We start from the raw sequence: 23,456 nt of genomic DNA, 5'->3' as shown, positions 1-23,456 counted from the left end.
GTTCCCATTAAATCCCACAACCACTTTTAACATCTGCAGGCTGAAGGAAAATTTTGTGCCTTCCCAGTGTATCGACTAACTAAATTCATGAACATTTCACTAACCAAAGACCCAAAGTGCTGCATCCAAAATGCTTTATTTTTTCACATTCCTCAAACATCTCACTGTTCTGGAAAAGGTCCTAAAGATCTTTACTCTTTCAACAGCAAATCCTGTGCTGCTGAATCAATAAGACATGGAGAAAAACGGGGGGGGGGGGGGGGGGGTTTAAACTATATTCTAAGAAACTTAACCCATTTACTTTGCACGAACTGAAGTTGTCTGATTCCCCTGGACTCTGCAAACAGTCCAAGACAACTAATACTGTCCTTTAAGTATGCGACTAATTTGGAAGAATGGTTGCTCTATGTTATTCCAGATCACCATTCAAGATAGAGCTCTATCTCTTACAACTGCTTGAAAGACATTAGTGGGTAGAAGCATGCTACCTTTCTGCAGTCTGCTGTTCTAGATGTGAAGGAGCTTCAATACCTTCAAAACCTGCGTGGCCTAAAAGCCTCCATATCACATAGAGGATTGGAGAAACTTGTCCAGACAAACTGAAACTAGTAGGAAGAGATGATAGTCAGTGATAGGTTATTTATAAAAGACCTACAGGGTTTAAATCTGCCTTGCAACATTTTTCTCTTTTCTCTGGCTGGAAAACATCCATTCCTGCCAGCCAAACATCCATTTTCCTTTGAAGTACTTCCTGAGAATTTTAATTGCCCAGTAAATTGCCAACAAAACCTTCAAGTTGTAGACCAGCCCAGAGAGACTCCAGAGGGAACAGCCTGTAATGCTTAATTCATCTTTCCACAGTCAGTGGGAAGGGCAGAGTTGCTCGATAGGCCTCCATCCATAAAAATCAATTTTTAACTGGATGAAGTTCACTGCGGTGAATACAGCCATATGCAGGAGGTAGTAGTTCTCACCAAACACAATCCCAAGTTCCATTACAGCAACGCTTTTGAGAACTGTGATAGTTATTCTGGTAATTAGTAGATCTAGCTACACATAAGCACTGCAATTCCAATTTGAAAATCTTTCGTGCTTGGAAATGTGTTTCTTAGACAATTTAAACTTCTACAGGTACTTAGCCTCTCTTTACACAGTTGTTGCAATTTTGGCAGGTCCTCCAAATTGCCCGTGTGTCATATATTTGAAGTTGGCAAGGTTTAAATGATGACACAGAATAAGAAACACAGTGGACGTGAGCATTAAGTTACTGAATTTTTATTTTTAGTGACTGAAACACCTTCATATTCCCAGTTTCAAACCTCAAAATAAAGTTTTCCATAATAAAGCGAAAGGACTCAGAAGGACACAAGACAGGAAATTTGAAGATTAAAGCAACAGAGGAATTTCTTATTAAAGAAAATGCCAAATAACTGCGGTAAATATCCTAAAAAGGCTGACATCATTTCACAATACTGTAATCTCTGTAGCTCACACAGTTCTGGAAACTCTGTTATCTGTCAGAAAAATGTAAACTGAGGTAACACTGAATTGCAGTGATGCCCTGCGTGGCATGAATAATCTATTTGATTTTTGTTGTTTGGAAACAACTGCTTTAAAAAAATGTTTACACTAGAATACAGGCTGTTCATCACGCATGACACATTTTATTATTAATATTTTAGTGAGTATTTTTTATATTGTCAATTCAGAAAAATCAAGATTTGTAAACACTAACTCAGGCCTGTTAAGGGTGTTAGAATACATTATCATGAAGGGCTAACCTTCATTAAAAATGAACAAATGCAGTTAAAGATAAGCTTCTTGCATACAAATTCATATTGAAGACATTACTTCAACAGCTCAACTATTAATTCTTACTCTTTTTCAGGGCCTCATACAATTTATTTTCTACTGCTTTTCTCACTTCACTGAGACATTTCTCCCATTGAGTGCACTGTAACCTTTCCATCTACTTGAGCAGCTTCTAGCAACACAGCAGCTAGAAAAGCACAGGAAAATTAGAGCAGCAGATGTGCAGCAGACATTAAAAGATTTGTAAAGAGGATATATTATTTAGATAAAACAATGAAAATGAAAAATATTTTGGAAATGCCAATCTGTGTAGCTTTACATTCCCCAGATCTTCATATTTGATTTCTCTATCATTTTTTAAAATAATAAAATATATATATAGTTGTAGGATTAAGGAGAACAGAGATCGAGATGGGGTCTCAAATCATAGCCTAAAAAAAGTATCAATTTACCCTAAAAATTATGACGCTATTGAAAGTTGCATTAAAAAATACAGTTATTCAACTGCATTTTAATTTATATTTTACAGTTCAATGTCTCACTTAATCTCCCACTCAGATGAACTCATGCTAACATAACAGTTACATGATCTGATGGCCCATTAGGACACATTCTGTACAGTGTCTGCTTGGCTTTCTGAGAGTAAAACCAAGCAATGCAACTTAAGTTTGGAAATCATGGTTTTTAATTATACCCCAAGAAGTGTTAAAGAACTTGTTTTCTTTATAGTTTGGATACAAAGAGATTCCCAAAATATACTTTTTAAAATATTCACAGAAGTCAGAATGAGTATTTCATTAAAAAAAAGCCAAAACAACTAACAACTGCTCCTGTGCATTAGAAAAAAGTCTGTCATCTGCTGCTAGACTTATTTTTAACCTTAATCTTCAACTGATAAGCACCTCTAATTAGTTTTCTTTCCTAAATACCCTCAGTTAGATTCTTGCATTATCATATGCAGCACCACAGAGCAGCCAGGCTTCAGATGAGGGAAAGAAAGCTGTCCACTGCAAATAACACAATAGTTTGGGGGACTGTACAAGGAAAGAGAGAAAGAAAGCCTTGCTAGTGAAAAATTAAATTAAAATCTGGAAACAGAACAATTAGGTTTCTACCAAAAGAAGCAACCAAGGAAAGGGTTGGGATTACTGCTCACAGGACACAATCAGCAAACAGCATCTGAACAGTTCCTATACCTGCCTACAGAAAAGGTGAACATCAGTTACCCTCTGAGGATAGAAGGCTGAACAGATATCTGTGTTGCTGGGACTAAATTTCTCATTTTTGTCTTGCAATCATATTTCAGAAAGTAGATTAAATTATAAGAACCCTAGTGAAAAAGTGTCAATAAGTTTGATCTGACTTGTTGTCAGAGGCACACGTGACATAACCAAGAGAAGGAGTTAGGGTACACCAACAGCACTCCCTCTGATCACAAAATCAGCAAAAGACTAAAGCTACTTCACCTCTGTCCCTGCTGAGCCTCTTAAATGCAATTAGGCCACAATCCTTATTGGAGAAGAAAAGAGCCACGTGGACAACTGTCTTGAGATCAGGCACTAGCCTCATCCTCCTCTGAAGACAACAGGGGTAGCTGAGGAATTAATTCCGGGTGAGGTACATACAGCACCATGCTGGAAGCAGTGCAGGTCATGAGGAATAAACACAGCTTCCATCTTGTTACTCTTAACACTTCACCAAGTTTTAGAAGGTTATTTTCAGTTCAGCCAGGAGCCACTGTGGCTCAAAAAACATGAGCGATCCACACCCTAGTGAACAGACTGGTATTGAGGCAGCACAACGAAATATCATTCAGGATTTGAAGACTACAGCAAAGTCATCATTAAAGCCCATTCAATGGAGCAGTTACTATTATTTTCAGCAGTAAATAACCTTCTATCCACTTTGTGCCCTCCCTTGATGTTACTATAGGCTTCTCACATAGGGGAACTAACAGACATGTATTTCTGGGGAGAAAAAGGGAAGGAGGAAGTTACAACCCACTACTTTCTTTTATTCTTTCTATCTTAAGCACAGGTCTAGAATTGTTAGGCCATTATATCCCTAGCTTCTTAGTAAAATCTCCATACATTCTGGATGTCTCTTCAAGTACTACCAGCTTGTGACACTGATAACATGAACATCTTACTTCAGAGACGAGCATGTAGCTCAATTAACGCTCAAATGATTCTGCTGTCTTAAAGATTTTGGAATATGATTTCCTTGAAATAAATAGTACAAAATTCAAGTGAAGTGTTACACTGCTATCAGTCACCTAAATATTCACATGTATTTAGACATCATAAACTGCTGCTGTAAAACACTAGAAAAATATTCAGATAAGTCAGGGTTAGCTATATTTCTCTGCAAAAGAACATTTGCCTTCAACAGAGGCTGAAGCCCTCCAGATATTAAAATGCACATTTTCTGCCTTTATTACATCCATTATGTTTTATTGATGCATAAATCTTCCCAAATTATCCTGTAATATTATGGCTGTTCATTACACTTACTAACTCTTCTGTAATTTATAATAAAATCAAGAAACTGCACCTTTTTTGTTTTCTTTTATTATAGACAGTAATAAAAAACAGTGACCTAAGAAACAGCTTATCCCTCTCCATGTTGAACTGCTATCCTTTGCGCTTCATATCTTGGTGTAATCCATTCCAGTGGTCTTTTCTTAGCTGATTTTGTAAACTTATCTTTTGTGTCTCACAGTATCATAAATTCTTCTGAAACCTCAATTATGTCCTTTGCTTCAGCTTCTTTTTTACCACCCACTCCTGAAAATGTGAGCATTAAGCTTACATGTTGGTAAACCCTTCTATAAAAAAAAATTCATCATTTCCACACTTTCCACATGACAGACCCAGGCAAAAAGATGTATTCAGGGATTTCCTTACAACAGGTCTTAGTTCAATGCTGAAGCCTTTCTCAGTAGTACGTTTCTTTGCCCATTTCTCTTGTTAATACACTCCATAAAATATTTAATAGAATTAAACAAGTAAGCATAACGCTTCCCAATAGTATCTCGGTGTTCATAAAGTATTGAGTCAGGCTGATGCTTAGGCTTTTGTACATTCCCAATCCCATTTCCCTAAAGTCACATCAGGAGAAGAGTTGCAGAAAACACACAGACTCCTTCAAAGTGCATTACAAAAAGCCAAGAAGCAGAAGTCACAAGGTACAGCACAGAAAAGTACAGACTTGTATACAAAAATTCTACAAAGAGAGCAGTTAAGGACATACTAAGTTGCCTGAGAAGGCCATAAAATCTGCTCCCTTGTAATCTTTAAAACTGAATGGGACAAAATCCTGAATAATCTGCTCTGACTCTAAAATTTGCCCTGCTTTGAACAGGAGGCTGGACTGGATGATTTCTAGGTCCAACAGACAACCTCATAAAATAAATTATTTCATTTTTCTACTAACTGAATAGCTTGAAGAGTCTTTAAAGATCAAATGATCTATAATTGCCATACAGAGTAGCTGCAGTAAGTAAAAGCATGTGTATAAGTTTCACCTAAGCTTCCACTGAGGCATCATTTTATGGGAGGAAAAGTTATTAACGAAAGGACAAAAACATCACCATCTTCCAGACTTCAGTCACAACTGGAAGTTAGATGCACTCACATAAAAAAGTCTTCTGTTGTACCTTAAAAATTTTGTTTAATGTTGGTTACACTTTTGCTTTATTCTGTCAGATTTGTAAGAACTGTTTATGGTAACCTTTACCGTTTCATTACCCCTTCCCTATCGCCCCTCCAAGCTTTCTAAAACAAAGATATGCACAAGCTGGTGTTAATGTACTAACAGAGAAAACTAGATGGAATCTAGTAGTTGTTCTGTAATTAAAGCAGGATCAGCTACAGACAGTATTGTCAACAGCTGGGAAACTTCCAACTCAAAAAAAAAAAAAAAAAAAGAATTTGTGTTGAAGAGACTGCCTCCTCTTGGCTTTTGGTTCTATTTCTATCCAGTGACATACTCGTAACAAAAAATGTTTGATTGCACCAATTTAAAAGTATGTAACTGACTTACCCAATGTTTAAAATGGTTTAAATCACTCTTGAGCCAGAAAAAGAATACTTCCCAAGTTTCAAATAAGTTTTGAGTGGTGAAGTGTTTTCAAGCTCAGGAAGGCTTTATTACTACTGGAGCTGACCCAAGTATTCAACAAGAACATCTGGTACGTGGTTTTCTTTCCCAGTTTGTACACGTAACAACTTCTGAATGACAACCACTCCTACAAGCTATTTTTAAAAGACAGAAAAAGTGCAGCCATGGATCTCTGGAAAGCAAAGCTCTGAGATCATCTGAGCATACTGAGACCACGTGGGCACAAACAAACTGAAACATGAGAGGTTCCCTCTGAACATCCAGGAACACTTTTTTACTGTGAGGTGTCTGAGCAATGGCACAGGTTGATCAGGGAAGCTGTGGAGTCTCCATCATAGAGATGTTCAAAAGCCATCTGGACATGGTCCTGGGCCACTGCTTAAGCAGGGATGTTGGACCAGATCTCCAGATGTCCCTTCCAACCTCAACCATTCTGCGACCATGTAACAATGCATTGTGTTATATGAGTCAAAACATTTGGAAATAAATATAACTAACTGAAAAGCTATTTTGATGGTGCATATAAATACTTAAATACATAAACCCAAGGATTACATGTTTTCCTTACATCCTTTTTTAGGATAGTGAAAAAACACATCACAAGAGAACTAGAAAAAGGAACACCTGGGTTAGGGTTAGAGGTCAATTTAATGTAACCAATTTACATATAAGGAAATCAGAGACTGTAAAGTGAGAAAAAACCTACGCAAACCCCAACGTTTTATATGAACAGTACAATTATCCTAGAAAAATCTACTACATTTGGGCAAGCTTTAATAGAGCTGGAGTAGCTGTGGTTCCTAAACAAGTTACAGCTACTTCCGTTTTAAAACTCTGTTTAGATGCAAATTAATTTATGAAACACATCAGTTTATTATCACTAAATAAGAGTCTTGGGAGGTATTTTTAACATAAATGCATTCATGCTTTTCCACAAAAGGAACTAGTTGTGTTCCCTTTCTACAGCTATCCATTCTCCAGTCCATTAAAAATGTCTCTTTTAGAGGCAATTTCTGTCACTTAAAAATACTCACATTTACATTCTTGAATAAGAAACCATTTTCATCCTCCCTTTGCTGCTGTTAAGAAACTATACATTACTGAAATATGCTTCTCTTTTCTAGCTGATTTCTCATATCAGGTTTCCTAAGTTTAAACTAGATGATATGCCAATCCTTTCAGAATGAGGACATTTTTCACAATAAAAGTTTTACAAGGAATAATGTAAACTGGAAAAACTGTGCTTCTGTTACTATAATTCCTCTGATTCCTGACAACTGAAAGTTTTCTTTCTTCAGTCTATCTTATGCAGCACACAGCTATAAGACACTGTGTTAAACTTTTTTGTCATTATTTTTCACCTATGTCAGCAGGTCTTCTTATCAGTAAAGACAGTGAGGTCAGAACACAAACAGTTGCTATATAAACAATGTTGACAATAGCTATGTGACTGACCACATCACTTGGAATACTTTCTAACTTGACAAGGTTTAAATGACTACTCTTCTTCTTTTAAATATACACCACTTTTAAAAAGCATTATTTTAGGAGAACACATTTGAATCAGCCAAAGCAAAAGTGACAACACTGTTTTAAACAAACCTTGACCCGAGGAAGCACTGATTTCATACAGCAACCCTTCCAGCAGCACCTGCTGGGACTGAGACACTCGGAGCAGAACAGACCAGCTACTGGCTGCCTCAGTGGATAACAGGAGAGCAGCAGATGTTGTTTATCTTGACTTTTAGAAGGCTTTTGACAGTGTGTCCTACAGACAAATTGATGAAGTACAGATTACATAAATGGATACTGAGATGAACTGATATCTGGCTGAACTGCTGGGCTCAAAAGACTGTGATCAGTATGAAGTCCATCTGGAGGAAGGTGACTGCTGGTGTACCACAGGGATCAATACTGTGGCCAGTACAGCTTAATCACTTCATTAATGACCTGGATGATGGGACAGAGTGCATGCATCCTCAGCAAGCTTGCTGATGACAGGAACTAGGAGTGGCTGATACACTAGCTGGTTGCACTGGCATTCAGGGGGACCTTGAAAAGCTGACTAATAAACCAACAGGAATCTCTTAAAATTCACAAAGGAAATACAAAGCCCTGCACCTCAGGAAGAATAACCCCATGCAACAGTACGGGATGGGGTATGACCAGCTGCAAGCAGCTCTGCAGAAAAGCACTTGGGGGTCCTGGTGGGCTCAAAGTAGACCATAAGCCAGCAGCATACCCTTGTAGCAAGGAAGGTTAATAGCATCTTGGGCTGCATTAGGAAAATTGCTGCCAGAAAGTCAAGGGAGATGGATGATCCTTCCCCTCTATTCAGCACTGATGAGACACATCTGAGTGCTGTGCCCACTTGTGGGCTCCCCAGTACAAGCAAAACATAAGCAGCCTAGAATGAGTCCAGTAAAGGACTGCAAAGACGATTAAGGGATTGGAGCATTTGACATATGCAGTGAGACTGAAAGAGCTGGGTACCCTAGCCTGGAGAAGAGAAGGCTCAGGGAGATCCTACCAACATGTATAAATATCTTAGGGTGGCAGGGGTACACAATTTCTCAGAGGTGCCCAGCAACAAGGCAAGAGTCAATGGGCATAAATTAAAACAGATTAAATCCCCAGAGCAGAAGAAAGCACGTTTTTACTGTAAGGGTGGTCAAGCACTTGAACTAGGTGGCCAAGCAGCAAGCTGCTCTAGTTGATCGTGCTTTGAGGAGGGGGAGTGTTGGACTGGACAATCTCCAGACACCCTTTGCAACCCCAGTTATTCTGTGGTGCTTAGGGTAAGAGATAAAAGGAAGGCAACTAAATCTGAGTAATATGGACTTCATGTCAGCGGTTTTCACTGCACAGACCAAGCCTCCAATAAGATAAAACAGTTCCACTGCGTATCGGTTACCTGTATCTCACTGCACTCTATGAAGGCAAGTTGTTTAATTAGACTCAAAAAACTTCATTGTGCTGCTACAACAAAACAAGTTGTTTTTCTCTCCCATGCAATTGCTGATGCCCAAGAATGTAGGTCTAAGCAGGATGAGAACTACCTAACATAGAGATTAAGACAATGTATGTTTACACCAGCCAAGTAAATCACTTTATTACCTATTACAATGTCAATTTGTATCAGCAAACTTCCATCACTTTAATGGATTTCTTTGCCTCCCTCCAGTCAGTACTCAATCACTAAAGCCCTGTTTAACCAAAAAGCCATCCTCGTTTTGTAATGCCTACTCTCTTGCATCAAAATATTGACAGCTGTGTTTCGAAACTGTAGGAAAAATGAGAGGAACCAAGAGAACGTCACAAAGAAAAGCTAGAACATCTCACTCATGAGGAGCAAGCACCTGTGCACTGACCCAATTAGACATTCAAACACTTGTCACTTTGGAGCTGGCTGGTTGTCACTCATCCAAGTAGCCTCAGGGGACCTATTGTATGGTGGAATTCCCTGACAGGAGAACTGGAGCTATGGAGGCAATGAGGGCACAGTGATAGGGTGCCAGGATCCTGGTGAGCCAGAGCAGCAAGCAGCAAAGCCAAAGAACATCAGAGCTTCCTTTACTTGGTTACCATCCAAAAAGCCTTTCACAGTCTTCAATGGTTATCTTTTTTCCAGAGCAGTCTAGTTTAAAAACCTTACGGTAACAGTCCTCTTTATCCCAAGCTACATTTAACTCCTCAGTGACTAGCACAAGAGCCATCTCAGAAGAGATTCCTGAAAGATTAAAAATATAATAATGATAAAAAAATATTTTCATGGCAGGGAGAGGATGTACTATATGTTACTTTTAGTAATACCACCAGCATGTAATTCAGAGGTCAAAACATTTCAGAGCCCATCTCCTCCCTTTTCTGTTTCAAACATACTATTGATGCTTTCAGATGCTCTGTCTGCTTGAACACATAAGGGACAAACCACTGCACAGCCACCCACGCCTACACACTATAAGAGATAGAAAAGGTCTGTTCCAGTAAACTGCATACAATACTGCATTCAGGACCCCCAAATCAGATTTTTCATTAAAAAAAAAAATAATCAGATATTAGAACACAAATGACTATTCAGCAGCTACTACTGACTTCAAGTAAGGCTATCTCTGTTCTTATGCTGAAAGATTAATGCAACTCAAATACAAGAGTAAGAAGGAATTGGAGGGGGATTGAAATAAGAAAAATCAAAGCTTACTTCGAAACTTTCCAAATAGACATTTAACATTAGGACCTATTCCATGAGAGTAAAGAATTCAGAATGCCCCTATAACCAAATCTGTGACCCATGCCATAAGAAAATCTTCTATTATTTTGTTAAAAACGTATTCAAATGCCTTCTAAGTCCATTTTTCCGGACTCCGTTTTTTACTAGTTGACTTGTCCCAACACCTGTTCTCACCAGCAAGGAACACCAGAGCTTAAGGCTACCTTCAATTATGTGAAGCTATGAAACACTTCTAACTGCCTTTCCAGTTAATGTATTTGATATGAGCCCTTCAGTTAAAAGCTGAGCTGACATTTTAAAAATTATACTAATCACAAACTCCTTAAACAAACATGGAAATGCAGGTAAATGCAGAACATGTCACATGACTACCCTGATAGTACTTAATAGAAACTGAACAGAAAGATAGAAACTTAACAGATAGAAACTTAATGTCAGTAAAGTTTTTTTTTTTTATTTTCCCAGTAAGCATGAGAAATTAAAATTTTGAGAGAAAAATTATCTTACCTTTGTACAAATAACTTCTGAGCAAGATGGTCTCTATCTTCTTTCTTATTCCCTGTATGACAGGTCTTTATGTCACTGCCTTGCCTGAAAAAAATCACATACAACCTGAAACATTTATAGATGCCAATAATTATATTCACTGTTAGACTACAACAAAGACATCAGATATGTCTTGATACAGCTGCAATGCTAAATTCAGTTAAGTGGAATGGTAGTTTAATAGGAACTGATTTATACATGTTGGGTTGAAAAAAGAATAACATTAGGGGGGAAAACAACCAGGCTCCTTGGGTTTCAAAATCATGTTTTGCATTTCACTCTCCAAAATAACATAGCCAGTCACATCAAATCAAACCAGACCACCCATTTGATCATCCAGGTTTGCAGTATCATCAGTGAAAAACAGTCAGTGCTTCACAAAGCTTGAGCAAGCCTAACCTAACCTAACTTAACCATATCTTTCTAACACTCAGTAACCCAGCTTAAGGCACACTGGGTAGCTCCATCTCCTCAGGACTAAACACTTCAGTGGTCTTTGGGATATAGATGCCCAAGCTTGTAAAAAGACATCTGCTGGAAGAGGTCATAGCAGGTAACAGCAAGCCTCTACTGTGGGAAAAGCCTTTGGTCACAGCACTTTCCCAGAGACACATGTGGGATTACAGTCAATTTTTAATCTGAGATCCCATTTTCTACAATAATATCCTAAATTCTATTTGAGGGATGGGACAAACAGCCCCCTTCCCTACCCAGCACCCACCCCCTCATATTAAAAGCACAAGACAAAGAAAGAGGAAACAGTGGGAGAGGTTTTGTTTTGAATTCAGATGCTACCTTCTTCATTTATTCACAGCAATTCTGCACCCAGACCCTTTCTTCTCTTACTCTTTGTTACTTTAACCCATTTTAAACACATCAGAGTCTTGTTGAGAAGGTTGATTATTTTTCCATGGTAATGCATATGTGGAGTTCAACTTTCAAGTGAGTAAGGTTCAAGTAAGATCATAAATTGTGAGAGTGAGCTTCAGAAAGTTTCAACTGAGGATTCCCCTTTCATCTTTACAGTACACGTTGCTCATCTGCAAAGTCAGTTATGCTTGCCACTATACGCAGCCCTTATTTCAGTGGACTAATGGTGAAGTGACACTAATAGCAACAAATTAGCATCAGTGCAGCACCCGTTATTTCATATACTGTACATAAAAGTATATACATTTTATTGTCATAAAGTTCACTGTTTACTCCTAACTGCAGATTAGCACTGTTTGGTTGGGTAAAACAGGAGAGACTGCAAAATCTCAGCTTACAATGGTGATACTGTAAGATTGGTTTAATTTCCCATCAAATTGATAAAGCAATTGTACAATTTATTTCAGTATCCTTTCAAAACCCTTTTTACAGTTAAATTGGTCTGCTGACTGGCAAAACCCCAACTGTTGGCTAGAGCTCCCCTGTAGCTGTTAACTTTCACTAACAACCAGCACTTCTCATAAATTGCTCATGATCAGGCTCTTTCAAATCAACTTGTTGCTCTTACATAATAAAGCACTGGAAATAATACATTACCTTGATAACTTTTGAAGTTTGGCATACATAATTCATTTCACTGGGGTGAAGTTTACTTAGGTAATTCACTTTATTGCCTTCATCTTTATTCAGACACTCAAATCCTTTCCAACCCCCCACCTCTATATTCAGTTGGAACAGCTGCCTGCAATCAACAGGACCTTGATGAGCCACAGTCAACAGAACTTGCATTCAGAACTGCTACATGCATGCAATTTTTAATTGACCAAAACAGTTGAATATGACATTGATCACACAAATTCTGTATAAAGGTAATGTCTACATCCAGCCTGCCATGGACTGAACCTGGTGGTTCAGTCCACTAACTCACTGTCTCCAAGACAAGATCAGAGCACACTTTAGGGAATACTTCAGCCCAAGGGACCCTTCCCAAGGGCAGTATGGGTAAGGCTATGTAAGTTTTGATTCCCCACTCCAGACAGTCCTGCAGTTCTCCCATGCAAGACAGCGCATCCTCTGTTACACACTCCACCTGCCAATGTCACACATTGGAGGACACACCACAGACTTAAGAGTATTAGGCTGCAAAATCGTAAATTTGATGGGCTGCAACACAGCTGTCACTATTTCAGGTACTCTGAACTTTAAACACTAGCTGCATATTAGGTCTGCAGGAACACTGCTGTACTCAGATGAAGCTCAAGTTACAGCCAGTCTATTTTATGAGAGATTAATTTTCTAAAACATTAAAATGCACAGGCAGAGAAACCTCTGTCAACCAGCCTAACTTGATGACAGGAATTTGCCTGTGTCTTGCTGTTATTACCAGTAAAGAACAGCTGTAACCTGAAGGGGTATGCTTAGAAGTCAGGCATGCTCTTAAACCTAGGGATGGCTTGCGTAAAACCTCACATACAGCAGAAAACCACAGCTCTATTGACAGTGCAGGTAATCTTTTCCAGACTTCTAACACTCATTAAAAGAAAAGGGAATACCTCATCACTTTATTCCCCTTACTCTTTTGAAGTAAATATGGTCATTTAATAGTATATTTGGTTTGGTAAGTAATATGACTCACAATTTTCCATGGTTTATTGGTAGGAAAGAAACTGTACTACAGCCAAACTGATTCCAATTTCTGGGTAAGAAATGGTCACAATATCAGTCTCTTTGGATGCTCAGACAACACACATGCTGCTCCAAAAACAAATATTTGCTATAGTTCTTCTTGACATCTGCAGCTTTAACCTATTTACAGTTCATGACCAGATTCGTTTGCTGTAACATCATTTATTTTCTCTGATAGTCTCTTAGAAGGGAGCTTAACAAAAGCTTGAAACCAAGGAAATCATACCCATGAGAAGTTCTGTAAAACATGTGCAGAAGAGCACCTGAACATCCAACAAACATCTCGGGTGAATGAAGAAGTAGAGAAGCATTCTCAGATTACTTCTTTTGCTGTCTGACAGCAGACATGAAAGTTTGCATTTTTATTCACAATGTTAAGTGCGTGAAGAGGAATTACTCTGAATTACTTGGTGACATGATCTTATAGCAACAGGTAAAGTCCCACATATTTCATACTAGCCACAAACCCCTCATGGCCAGATATAGAATCATGAAATCATAGAATCGTTAGGGTTGGAAAGGACCTTAAGATCATCTAGTTCCAACCCCCCTGCTGTGGGCAGTAGACATGTAAAATAATAAGCAGATGTCTAGTTTCCAAAGTGAGAGGAGCATTTGTACCCATACGGGAAAATAATGAGTGAATGGATAGTATGATTTATTCTTTGTATAGATTAAAAAAATGTTTTAGAATTAGATGTATTTCAAATCATGTAATTCGCTTGACCACCAGCATATTGCAGAAATGTAAAGCACACTTCTTACTTTCCCAAACATTATTCTGTATATTTATTAACTTAAAAATTTGTGAAAGAACTAAAATTTACACAGTATTTTTGCTTTACAAATTTCTCTGCTAATAGTGTTGATAGACTTCAGGGAAGTAAAATTTAGAATGAAAAATCCATAGATTTTAATACCTGTCTATGCAAAAAGTCCAAATATAAAGAATTCAGAATTCAAAATTCCATTTTTATTTTATAATCTGATTGGCCAAATGGTTTTATATACAATGTTTTCAAAATATTCATTAAAAGGCTAAGGCACTTTAATGTTTTCAACGTAACCTTAAAAAAAAGGCAGTAGAACAAGACAATATACAGCTCCCCCCAAAGTTAGTAACGTATCTATATGCATAGATATGTATAATTCAGTTTTCTTTTACTTTACTGCAGAAAGTTATTGAACAGTAAATATTTTCAGGGGACCTGGAAAAAAAATATTTGCTTTGCAATATATAGAACTCATTTAGTGCATTTAAGCAAAGTCTTATGCAATCCAGCACTTCAGCGCACCATTATTCACCCCTATGTCATTTCTTCTTTCAGAACTAAAGAGTAATGAGGAGACCTCAGACAAGGAGAAACAATCACCCTGTTGGCTGATGATGGTAGTGATCCATCTTTTTGTCATATCTATCTTATTTCTGGTAGTGCTCAACCCCAGGTGATTCTGACAGAGTAATAATAGGAAAAAATATCCTGGAAAATACCCTGGAAAAACATCAAGACTAAATTATTTGGGTTTTCATTTTTCATACACACATCCTCATGAAAACACTTCCTTGACAAGTAGTCCTGTTACATTAATATCCCTAAGAACAATACCTTAATTTTCCACATATAATAATAAAAAAAGAGAATACAAGTTTCATCTTATCTTTAACATGTTGTGAAGTCATGCACTTCCTCCATGCATACAAATTATAACTGCACTGATATCAGTTCCTACACTGTTAACCAAAGTTATATATTTCAGTAAACTGCATAAAATAGGTTTATTCTCCTTTTAAACTACATTTGCTCATGATCCTTCATTCCAAAAAATCAAACTAAGATACAGAAACCTCAGCTATGTAAGTGGTTGAAAAGAATCGGAACAGAAAAGGAAAATCATCCATTACCTTGCACATATAGCTATATAGTCCTCTTCCCTTTTTGATGGATTGCTTTTTTTTTATCCCTTTCTTTTTGTTAGTGAGAGGTAAGAATTTGCACCATGCTCCTCTTCATGTTGTAATCTTGACAAAACTCTGCTGTTAAGCCCTGCTGTTGCTGAACTGTGTGCAGAAGCACGTACAAGAGCAGTCCGTCGCTTTGTCCCCCACCCTCCCAAGCTTCTCTGTGATCAGCACAGGCTTTGTAGCCATACAATAGGGGTTAAACATTTCCCTGTATTTATTTAAAAGCAGAGCTAAATCTGCTTAGCTGCAGGAACCTTTTAGTAAAACGATGCTCACTCTGTAAGGGTATTTCTTCCTTTTTTTTTTAAGAGTAAATAGCTTCTATAATAAAAGGAACTATATATTTATATATCTTGATACAAAAAGAAAAAAAAAATTCCTTTTCATTATACACAGTGCATAAACAATGCAGTTACATAAAAATCCACAAGGATTTTTATCCAGATCTTACCCTTTCCACAGTTTCCCCCTAAGCAATGACCTGTGACTTGCCTCTTAACTTGGAGCTCTAATTTGATTTTTCTTTTATGTCAATCTACCTGATGACTTTCCAGCGGGGCAATCCTCTGGTATCCATTGACACTGTCCAACAGGCAGATCATTGCAAAAGCTACTATTTGTGCCAACTGCTGAAATTCCAGCACACACCCCCCCCCAAATTTAAACACACTGAGAAACAAATGAAAACATTTTAGAAGCGTTGAATGTGCTTATCCTCAGTACTAAAGCCACTCATTTCACACCCCACATGAACCTCTGGACCACCTTCGCTTTCTAAGGAACTACCCTGAAGCAACACTGCTACAGAACAGTGGCTTTTTTCCAATTCCTGAGCAAAACGAAAACAGCATTTAAAACTTCTAATTTCTGTTCTGCACAAATCCAGATTTTTTGTTTTAAGTCCAGTTAGATGATTTCTAGCTTTAGGAGTTTTGCATCTTTTTATAGGTAGCAGTAAGAATTCTGTCAGCATTTATTAGCACAAGCATTAGTTCAGAACAATCACCTCATCTTCTCCTTTGAAACCTACTCTGTTCTCAAGGCTTATTAGAACAATGCTTTTCTTTACATAAAAGCACAATTTCTACTTAAGAATTGACTTCAAAGCAGACTACCAGTGAGGTTCAGTAATGATTGCATCCACCTGACCTCTTAAACTTGCCAAAATAGACCAGAGTATCTTAACTGAGCTCCCACTTCACATATGTACCATGCTTATAGAGCTGCAAAGGACTTAGCCAAGAAGACTAAAAATCTTATAAAAATAGAAGTTACAAATACAGGTGATTTATTTTTGATGTGAAGATTTATCATCAAGTAATACTGTATTGAACAGGCAAACCCTCTGCCATTCAAAGTTACTGCTTTTTAATTGCACATCTACAGCTGTATATTCTATTGACAACAGCTGACATGAAAATGTAAGTAAGAAGCTACTTACCATGCCACAAATGTGGCACAGTATTAATCTATTATTTGTATTTAGTAAGATTTAATTTCCATAAAAGCTGAATTCTTAAAATCACTATTTTCATGGTTTCGATCATTCCTTCCAAAATGAAGTCCCAGATAGAAAAGGCAATTTTGCCAGTACAGTCGCTCAACTATTTGCTCCCCTCTGCCTTTGACAGCATATCACATCAAGAAATTAGCTAAAAATATAACTGACTGAAAGGGGGGGTTGTGTTTAAATGGGCTTAAGCAGAAATTGTTCTCTGAATTTTAGAGCTGAATGATGGAGGGGCAGGGCTCATTTTGCATCTGACTGACCAAGCCTAATCAGAATTATTTCTACACACTGCTTCACTACAGCTGTTGATCCATTAAACACTAAATACTCCAGAGGCCCGTTACCCTTCAGCTTCCCACTGTGACTCCCACTTTTCAGCCAGTAGCTACTCAGTGGGTTACTGAGGTAAAGAAATGGAGGTGCTATATTTAATGGACAGCTCAAAACCCATAGAAAAATCTGTCACTTGACTATCAGGACAGCAGCTATCATAATAAACCACAATCTTTGTGATGCAGACTTAAAAAGAAGCCTTTGAACTAGTTCTCTTACCTCCCAACACATTTTTATTAGGAGGTTTTCAGTCACAGCAGATATTTTTATTTCCACATAAATAATCATGTCTGCCTCTGAAAATGTTCACTGATATACACACTTTTTTTGTGAGAATAATATTACCAGTGGCATCTTGTTTTACATCTTATTACCATTTGAGCCTCAGGAAATCTTTAAACTAAGATAACCATTAGGAATATCTTACTGCACAATTTATATATTAACAAAATTACTTTTTAGCCTATTGAACTGCTCAAGCTGAAAATAACTGTGATGTGCACATACAGTGCACAGTTCCCTACTTTGAGGTCTGCTCGAGAACAGACTAAACACAGATTCTGAAAAATATCCAGCAATTGCCTGATACTGATTACTTGCCCATCTCTTTTTCCCCATGAACTTTTGGCTTTATTCTCCAAATTTCCTCAATTCTTTCTAGACATATGATAACAGGAGAAGCCACAAACCATTCATGCTCTCTAGAGGTCAAAGTCATACTCCCATCAAAATGCAGCCAGTTACTCAGCTGAGATCTTCAAGCAGCTCAACAGCTAGCTAGTCATAGAGTTTAACCCCAGATGTTGCCCCCACACTATAGAAGGTGGGAGTAGGCAAACAGGTGTAGGATCTCTAATTCTAGAAAGACAGCGTGCTTCACAGCTACCCAGGGAAAGGGTACATGAAGACCCAAGGTAAAAGGTGCTCCTGCAGTTAGGTCAGTGCAGTGAAAAATGTAAGTTTCATAATTGTAGTATTGTAATAAAATGGGTTGGTTGTTTCATCTGTTATTTTGGAAGATAATTTAAAAGCTTCATATGCCTAACAATTACACCTGAAATCACATAAATATTATTCCTTCTAAAGACTTAACTATTGAAAGGTATTCTTGGGTGTATCATTACCTCAAGTCTTCTTGTCCACCTGTGGAGGCTGTTACTTCATTTTGATGATCACACAATGACCAAGAGCAGGCATGCTGGATGGGTTTTATAGTTTCTACTACTACTGTCTCTTTGAAAAGAAAGAGTAAAAATACTTTACTCCCTATATGGGACTATACGGAATGCGTAGCCTTGATTTAGCTTTGTTCTTTGCATGCTTTTTGATATTTTTCAATACATATTATTTTTCACATTTTTCCACATGCAAACTGATTTTTTTTTTCATTTTCCAGCTTCAATTTCCTTTACTTCACCAGTAAAGTTTTCTGTGATCATAATTCTGTGTGCAGAAGCAAAAGCCACATAGTTTCCAATTTCTTTATGAAGAATCACTTTAGGATTAGGGAGTCTGAAAAGACTTCAAACCTTAGACGACATTCAAAAACCTAGCTTCATGGGCATATTAAAATAGATCACTGTTCACCTGTATGTCCTCCTCCCAGTGAGTCATACCAAATATTTGGGCTGGGAGGAGAATTTTAAAGAGTACCTAGATAGTTAAGTGCTATTATGAAGTTAAAATTGTGAAGATGATGATCCTCTGAGGATTTTAAAGTTTATTTTAAACCATCATCATAAGCACTTCTGGTTTTAGCCATTACCACTGAAACTTCAGGGACTGGTTCCTCCTCAGTAACTATTGCTTTTTTTTTTTTTTCCTAGAAACATACATAAGGATGTTCTACACCAGAACACATTCAGTTATTCTTTACTAGTAACAAACAGCTTATGGTAGGCAAAGCATGTAATTTTAAACCAGACATGAAAAACTACAATTTTTGTTCCAAAATCACTGTAGCACGTATGTCCTGATTATCAGACTTCTCTGTCTTCTTTCTACATTTTCTTGATGTTCTTTGTACCAGCCAAAGCTGGCTATCTGCCAGAGAGAGAAAATCACTTCTCAAACACTTTGGGGATGTAGACTTACACTGATTTGCTTTCTCTGAATGTCTTACAGGGAGGGACTTAGCTCCCACATGTAAGACACATAAGCTGTTTATCAGACAAAGAAGTTGTCAAGGAGAGTGAGGTTTCCCAGAAGTGACTCCAACAAAGCAGAATGAGAACAGTCCTCTTCAAATAACTTGTTTCATTCACTTTATTATTTTACTAGCTATAGAACATACAGGTTAGTACTGCCATCGATTCAAGTACATGGGCTTTCTTTCCACTTTAATGTTTCTTTTTTGATGAGGATGCTCCATAAGATTCAAAGCATTAACTTTAATTACACTAAGATTTTCTCAATTACTTTTCTGCATTTTTTTTTTCATAAAGGAACAAATGCTTTGCCCTTTCTCTTTGTACACAATGAGTGTCCTTGACTGTTGGATGCCTAAAGCAGTTTAAATACATGTGTCACAGAGTCGCAGTGTAAGTTAGACAAATGTACACTTGCTAACCTCAGGATGAGGCGATTTATCAGCAGCTAGAAAACCAATTGCAGCTTCAGGAACAAAGCGGATTTGCTGATGCTGCACTGCCTGTAGACAATTAGGGAAGAAGTTACTGTAACTAAACCCCTCCTAAACACATCCAGGGCATAGCCTAAATAAATTTACATCAACTACACCCCAAATAAGTAAATAAATAAATTGGACAGAATCAAGCCTGAGGGGAGAAATGGAAGAGGATAAAAGGAAGAAGATGACAGCCACAAAAGGAGGTTAGAATCTTGATTCTGGTAACAAACCAAACCCAAACAAACAAGAAACCAACCAATAAAAATAAACAAACAAACAAAATCCCCAAACCAGCCAAACAACAAGAAAAAAAAAAAATCACCAACCATCTAAACAAGCAAACAAAAAAACCGCAAAACACAATCAAGATTCTGGCATATGTAGGTTTCAATCCATGCACAAGGAGAGGTGAAAAAAAAAGTACATAAAAATACACTGAGTCTTCTTTGGATGTAGAAGTCTTTTCTGGGTGCTTCAGCTGCTCAAGAATTTTCTTTTTCTTGGTAAAGCACAAGTTGTTTGAACTTCTGCCTGTGACATATATATATATATGGATACATGCACTATACCCAAGGCTGCACTGGAGGTTCTAGTTGGGACATGGCTTCATTCCACTCCTGGTGTTCCTTTGTTCAACCTTATCTGTCACCACTCCTAGAAGAACCCAAATTCATCAGTGTCTTTACTTGAAGGCTCTCTAGTGATCTACTACTCTAACAGTTTGAAAAATTTAGCAGCTTCCTGATAGTCAGTACCTTGACTGACAATGTGAAACTAAGTTGAGCCACCTGAAACTCCTAAAGAGCTGGCTTCAGTAGGTACAGACAGAGCATGCCTACAGCAGAAAAAGGAGTGGGCTCCCCAAAGCTCGGATACAGCTGTGATTTTCTTTAAAATGACAGCCAGAGAAAGTGCTGTATGGCAGCACTTTTTCATTTACACATAGCAGAACTGTGTAAAGGAGAAAGCCTTCAGCATTTTGCCCTCATGGCACAGCTTCTGGAGAAAGAAGATACTCTCTTCCCCCTGCAGATCACATCTGAGGAACAAGGTCAAGAAAAAATACAGACTCTTGCTTCTACCTCTTTGTCCTTGCTGTCCAAAGATCTTGAAACATGATGAATAAGTATCTTCCTCGGAGATAAAAGATGTGGGCTTGTACCTAATTTGAAAGAAGGTATATTTTATCTCAAGTCTTTCCTCCAGCAAGTGTTGCAATGTCATGGCTGTTTGTTGGGAAAGGCACAAATCTGTAATAATTCTCACAGTATGTTTCAAACTTAAGAGCTTCACCCAAAGGAAAAAAAAAAAACAACGCAGCAGTCAGCAATAAAGGAGAGTGAATAGAAAAATGATTGGAGGCCCCTCCTGATTCTGTCTCAGCCTTCCTACGGCCCCGTTTTTCATAGCTACACACTGCTGGTCCCAGAGTACAAAGCCCTCATATTTTCCTGTTTTGATATATTTATTTCTCTCTATTTTTAAAAGGGAAAAGTATCACATTGTACAAAAATCTATTTCTGGACATCATCTGTCACAAACTTTCACTTCAAACCTGGTTTCTATTTCTGAGGCTAAACTCTGAACATCTACATTAATCACACATGCAACTGCCTTCAAGTTTAAGTTCTTCAAACACTGCAAGTTTTCCATGACAGCAGACACCTTTCATACTGTAAAATTAAGATTTTAAGGCCTCAAGGTTAAAAAGCTCTTTTTGTCAATCATCTCATAGGTAAATTAATTGTGATGACTACTGATCAGGAAAGAAATTTCAAATGTTGACCTGGAGTTGAAAGAAAATTCAAAAGCTTTAAACCATTCTATTCCAGCATTCTAATCAGAGCTGCATTTAATTTTCAATAGATTTGAATACTTTGGTATTACTTATGGAACGAGGACATTTGATGTTTTCTCTGTAATTATGCTCCTGATTTCAAAATATTATTTCTTGATGTGCCATTCACATCTGCATAAAGACTACATGTTATTAGTATTTTGTAAATTGTCAAATTACTTAGTGTAGCAACTGTCTTCTCTGAACTTGTGTTGAATGAATCACAGAATCATGGAATAGTTACGATTGGAAAGGACCTTAAGTTCACCTACTTCCAACCCCCCTGCCAGGGGCACGGACAGCTCACACTAAACGATGTCACCCAAGACTCCATCCAACTTGGCCTTGAACACTGCCAGGGATGAAGCATTCACAGCTTCCTTGGGCAACCCATTCCAGTGTCTCATCACCCTCATAGTAAAGAATTTCTTCCTTAGATGTCATTTTTAGGACAGCCACTGAAAAAGGGCTAAGCACTAGCCACACAGGCATAATGGTGTCATAGAATCATAGAATAGTTAGGATTGGAAAGGACCTGAAGATCATCTAGTCCCAAGCCCCCTGCCGTGGACAGGGACACATCATAATAACCACGTCACTCAAGGTTCTGTCCAACCTGGCCTTGAACACTGCCAGGGATGGAGCATTCACAGCCTCCCTGGGCAACCCATTCCAGTGCCTCACCACTCTTACAGAAAAGAACTTCTTCCTTATATCCAATCTAAACTTCCCCTGTTTAAGCTTTAACCTGTTACCCCTTGTCCTGTCACTACAGTCCCTAATGAAGAGTCCCTCCCCAGCATCCGTCCCTCCCCAGCATCCCTATAGGCCCCCTTCAGATACTGGAAGGCAGCTATGAGGTCTCCATGCAGCCTTCTCTTCTCCATGCTGAACAGCTCCAACTTTCTCAGCCTATCTTCATACAGGAGGTGCTCCAGTCCCCTGATCATCCTCATGGTTCATCCATCAAATTGATGTCGCTCCAATTTAGAGACAGAGAATTTAGAGAATTAAACTTGGCTAGGATGACAGGATTCTATAGTTACATTGCAAATGAAAGACAGGACAGGGGCAACGTGGGCCCTCCCCTGAAGCTATCAGGAGAACTGGCTACCCTGGATTTGGGGAAGGCTGAGGTTCTTAATGACTTCTTTGCCTCAGTCTTCACTGGCAAAGGCTGTGACAACACCACCCCAGTCTTGCAATTTGTGCAAAGCATTCAACACTGTCCCGCATGACATCCTTGTCTCTAAATTGGAGAGACATCAATTTGATGGATGAACCACTCGGTAGATAAAGAACTGGCTGGATGGCCGCACACAAAGAGTTGTGGTCAATGGCTCAGTGTCCGGCTGGAGACCAGTAACAAGTGGTGTCCCTCAGGGATCGGTGTTGGGACCGGTCTTGTTCAACATCTTTGTGGCTGACATGGACAGTGGGATTGAGTGTGCCCTCAGCAAGTTTGCCGATGACACCAAGCTGTGTGGTTCGGTTGATACCCTGGAGGGAAGGAATGCCATCCAGAGGGACCTTGACACGCTTGTGAGGTGGGCTGATGCCAACCTCATGAAGTTTAACCATGACAAGTGCAAGGTCCTACACCTGGGTGGGAGCAATCCCAGGCACAGCTACAGGTTGGGCAGAGAACAGATTCAGAGCAGCCCTGCGGAGAAGGACTTGAGGGTGTCGGTTGATGGGAAACTGAACATGAGTCGGCTTCAGTGTGCCCTCGCAGCGCAGAAAGCCAACCGTATCCTGGGCTGCATCAAAAGGAGTGTGACCAGCAGGTTGAAGGAGGTGATCCTGTCCCTCTACTCTGCTATCGTGAGACCTCACCTGGAGTATTGTGTGCAGTTC

At 38.5% G+C, this 23,456-nt stretch overlaps 1 long non-coding RNA gene across 1 annotated transcript; it reads right to left on the bottom strand.

Moving 5' to 3' along the window:
- Nucleotides 1–475: 475 nt before the first annotated feature.
- Nucleotides 476–15,705, bottom strand: LOC134160367 (uncharacterized). The gene is made up of 3 exons (XR_009963532.1): nt 15,231–15,705; nt 10,673–10,756; nt 476–605 (listed from the first exon to the last, which is right to left on the bottom strand). It is a non-coding gene; the product is annotated as an uncharacterized LOC134160367 (long non-coding RNA).
- Nucleotides 15,706–23,456: the final 7,751 nt, after the last annotated feature.

The sequence above is a fragment of the Pezoporus occidentalis genome, unplaced genomic scaffold, assembly GCF_034315485.1.
Source record: "Pezoporus occidentalis ecotype Australia unplaced genomic scaffold, CSIRO_AGI_Poc_V1 ctg100, whole genome shotgun sequence".
Taxonomy (NCBI): domain Eukaryota; kingdom Metazoa; phylum Chordata; class Aves; order Psittaciformes; family Psittacidae; genus Pezoporus; species Pezoporus occidentalis.
Note: the sequence above shows the minus strand (reverse complement) of the source record. Positions and strands in the feature narration are given on the sequence as shown.